Source organism: Drosophila albomicans, unplaced genomic scaffold (genome assembly GCF_009650485.2).
Source record: "Drosophila albomicans strain 15112-1751.03 unplaced genomic scaffold, ASM965048v2 utg000374l_pilon, whole genome shotgun sequence".
Classification (NCBI taxonomy): domain Eukaryota; kingdom Metazoa; phylum Arthropoda; class Insecta; order Diptera; family Drosophilidae; genus Drosophila; species Drosophila albomicans.
The window spans coordinates 13460-17831 of record NW_026263650.1 but is presented as its reverse complement, the minus strand read 5'-3'; the positions used below and the strand labels follow the sequence as shown (position 1 = coordinate 17831).

Genomic DNA, 4372 nt, shown 5'->3' with positions numbered 1-4372 from the left:
CAACTTTCCCTCACAGGTTACTTGTTTACTATCGGTCTCATGTTAATTTAGTTTTAGATGGAGTTTACCAACCCACTTAGTGCTGCAAAACATAAGCAACACGACTCTTGGAAACATCATCTAAATAACCATTAACGTTATACGCCCTGGCACCCCTATGGGTAAATGCCTCATTTAGAAGGACTTAAATCGTTAATTTGTTTCATACAGAATATTGACAGTTCCATACACTGCATCTCACATTTGCCATATAGACAAAGTGACTAGTCCGAACTGATTTCTATCCGCTCGCCGCTACTAAGAAAATCCTTGTTAGTTTCTTTTCTCCTAATTAAATGCTTAAACAGGGTAGTCCCATATGAGTTGAGTGTAATACACTTATAGACAATCCTGCCTATTTTTGAAATATACTATTTTTTCTCTGAATCCATAATATTCACAAAATTATTCTTTATACCATATTCGTTAATAAGAGGCAATTCTAGTTTATCAAAATAATAATTTATGCTAATCATCCTCAATATATGAAAAATGCATAAAGAACATAAAATCTTCAAATTTCTCCAGCAACAGAAGTTTTAGTATTTCATTATTATTCATATTATGAATTTCTTAGCGAGAAAACTTTTTAGATTCACACTTATATTATCCAATAATATACAATGTGCTTAAAATCCGAAAAATTTCTAAACAACTTTATTTAGCATAGTCTTACAAACCCTCAACCATATGTAGTCCAAGCAGCACTAAAAAATTAATTAAAGTACATAACAGCATGGACTGCGATATGCGTTCCAAATGTCATGTTCATGTTCCTGCAGTTCACACGATGACGCACAGTTTGCTTGCGTTCTTCATCGACCATGAGCCGAGTGATCCACCGCTTAGAGTATACAATTTTTTTTTTTATTTCATTACGTCAAGAATATTTTTATTGAAAGAAATTAAAATACACCATTTTACTGGCATATATCAATTCCTTCAATAAAAATTTTTTTTTTATACCTAAATAAATGTTGCGAAATGTCTTAGTTTTACATAATCGATAATAATAAGATATATGACAAGTATATTTTAGCTAAATTTATTTATTATGATCAACATATGTAAAGCGTTAACCTGCAAACAGGTACAACATTGTTTTTCTTTAGGTGTTGCGAACCAATGTATGCGCACTGGAATATGCACAATACATTTTGCAACGCATGTATATTATGGTACATATACACGCAGTTTTTTATTTTATCCAAAACACATAAAACACTCTTAATACAGTATATAATAATAATAATACATGACAAACGGTTTTTAGCTAATTTAAATTATTATATGTTGCATAATTGTATCTCATATGATTGAATAAAATATTTATATTTATTAGTTACATAATTTATTAAATATTGCAATTCCCTAAAAGAGAAAAACAAATTTAATTTATTAACGGTTAGATGCATTAAAACAATAATGATCCTTCCGCAGGTTCACCTACGGAAACCTTGTTACGACTTTTACTTCCTCTAAATAATCAAGTTCGGTCAACTTTTGCGAAACAACCGCAACACACAAGGCGTCACAGTGATCACGTCCGGAGACCTCACTAAATAATTCAATCGGTAGTAGCGACGGGCGGTGTGCACAAAGGGCAGGGACGTAATCAATGCGAGTTAATGACTCACACTTACTGGGAATTCCAAGTTCATGTGAACAGTTTCAGTTCACAATCCCAAGCATGAAAGTGTTCAGCGGTTTACCCGGACCTCTCGGTCTAGGAAATACACGTTGATACTTTCATTGTAGCGCGCGTGCAGCCCAGGACATCTAAGGGCATCACAGACCTGTTATTGCTCAATCTCATTATTGCTAGACGCAATTTGTCCATTTAAGAAGCTAGTGTCCTTATAATGGGACAAACCAACAGGTACGGCTCCACTTATATAAACACATTCAAACACAATAAACATTTTACTGCCACCATGAATGAAGGCTATATAAGCTTCAACACCATAATCCTGAAGATATCTATTTAATATATTTGAGTCTCGTTCGTTATCGGAATTAACCAGACAAATCACTCCACGAACTAAGAACGGCCATGCACCACCACCCATAGATTCGAGAAAGAGCTATCAATCTGTCTTACACACTTATGTTCGGACCTGGTAAGTTTTCCCGTGTTGAGTCAAATTAAGCCGCAGGCTCCACTCCTGGTGGTGCCCTTCCGTCAATTCCTTTAAGTTTCAGCTTTGCAACCATACTTCCCCCGGAGCCCAAAAGCTTTGGTTTCCCGGGAAGCGACTGAGAGAGCCATAAAAGTAGCTACACCCAATTGCTAGCTGGCATCGTTTATGGTTAGAACTAGGGCGGTATCTGATCGCCTTCGAACCTCTAACTTTCGTTCTTGATTAATGAAAACATCTTTGGCAAATGCTTTCGCTTAAGTTAGTCTTACGACGGTCCAAGAATTTCACCTCTCGCGTCGTAATACTAATGCCCCCAAACTGCTTCTATTAATCATTACCTCTTGATCTGAAAACCAATGAAAGCAGAACAGAGGTCTTATTTCATTATCCCATGCACAGAATATTCAGGCATTTGAAGCCTGCTTTAAGCACTCTAATTTGTTCAAAGTAATTGTACCGGCCCACAAATAACACTCGATGAAGAGCACTAATGCAGGTTTTTAAATAGGAGGAACATATAAAAAAGTACAAGTACCTAATTATATATAAGAACTCCACCGGTAATACGCTTACATACATAAAGGTATAGTACTAACTACAATTGTAAGTTGCACTACCCGTATGAAGCACAAGTTCAACTACGAACGTTTTAACCGCAACAACTTTAATATACGCTATTGGAGCTGGAATTACCGCGGCTGCTGGCACCAGACTTGCCCTCCAATAGGTCCTTGTTAAAGGATTTAAAGTGTACTCATTCCAATTACAGGGCCTCGGATATGAGTCCTGTATTGTTATTTTTCGTCACTACCTCCCCGAGCTGGGAGTGGGTAATTTACGCGCCTGCTGCCTTCCTTAGATGTGGTAGCCGTTTCTCAGGCTCCCTCTCCGGAATCGAACCCTGATTCCCCGTTACCCGTTGCAACCATGGTAGTCCTAGATACTACCATCAAAAGTTGATAGGGCAGACATTTGAAAGATCTGTCGTCGGTACGAGACCATACGATCTGCATGTTATCTAGAGTTCAACCAGTGTAACGATCTTGCGATCGCTTGGTTTTAGCCTAATAAAAGCACACGTTCCAGAAGGTCCGTGTTTTAATTGCATGTATTAGCTCTAGAATTACCACAGTTATCCAAGTAACTGTTAACGATCTAAGGAACCATAACTGATATAATGAGCCTTTTGCGGTTTCACTATTAATTCGTGTGTACTTAGACATGCATGGCTTAATCTTTGAGACAAGCATATAACTACTGGCAGGATCAACCAGAATAATGTTCATTTCATTATGTAAATATATTTAAAATATAATTACATAAATCTTCAAATATGTAAAATACATGACAACTCACAAATATTTTTGAATAACAAACGATAATATTCAATAATTGTATATATATATATGTTATACTTGACATGTACTATACGAATGTGGCCATAATTAGATGGCATTCACGTTCGCTAGTTATAATTCACAATTGTTTATATAAATATATATACTTATATATAAAATATATATGCATATAATCGTTCAAAAAATATCATTTTATTTCAACTTACTAAATATATTATATCACACATGCATATTTATAATTTAAATTCAATTAATTGAATAAAAAATTATTTTATTTTGATGACAAATTGATAATTTTATCTAATTCTGCATTTACGTGTAGACAATATTATATAGTAAAAACCTCCGTCCACAATAGTGTCCTAGAGGGTTTTTCAATTATTCACAAAATATTAATTCCTTAGCTACGAACACCGTCTTCCTTTTGTAAAAGACATTTTAATACATTATATGCTTAATAAATAGTAATTTTATATAACCATATAATTAGTATCAATTTTTATATCGGATGAGGACTAATAATTTAATAATAATACATAATTATTACTTAATATGCAAACTGCAATATATGCATCCAATACATATATACCGTGATGAGCACACACTGCCACCATGTAAAGGTTTTTGGACACGTTTTCTACAATGTCTATTTTATCTAGTATTACCAACTCTAACGTATCTTTTTGTTATTGCACTAATTAATATACACAGTAAAACTCATTACTTTTAACTTTTTTATCATATGCCTTCTTATGATTATTTTCAAATATATTATTAATATATGGACTTATGCCGCAAGACCACTCCATATACATAGTCATATATATTTCACTT

At 34.2% G+C, this 4372-nt stretch overlaps 1 non-coding gene across 1 annotated transcript; it reads right to left on the bottom strand.

Moving 5' to 3' along the window:
• Nucleotides 1–1462: 1462 nt before the first annotated feature.
• LOC117577107 (small subunit ribosomal RNA) lies at nucleotides 1463–3457 on the bottom strand. Its single transcript, XR_004573021.1, has one exon. It is a non-coding gene; the product is annotated as a small subunit ribosomal RNA (ribosomal RNA).
• Between the last annotated feature and the right edge of the window lie 915 nt (nucleotides 3458–4372).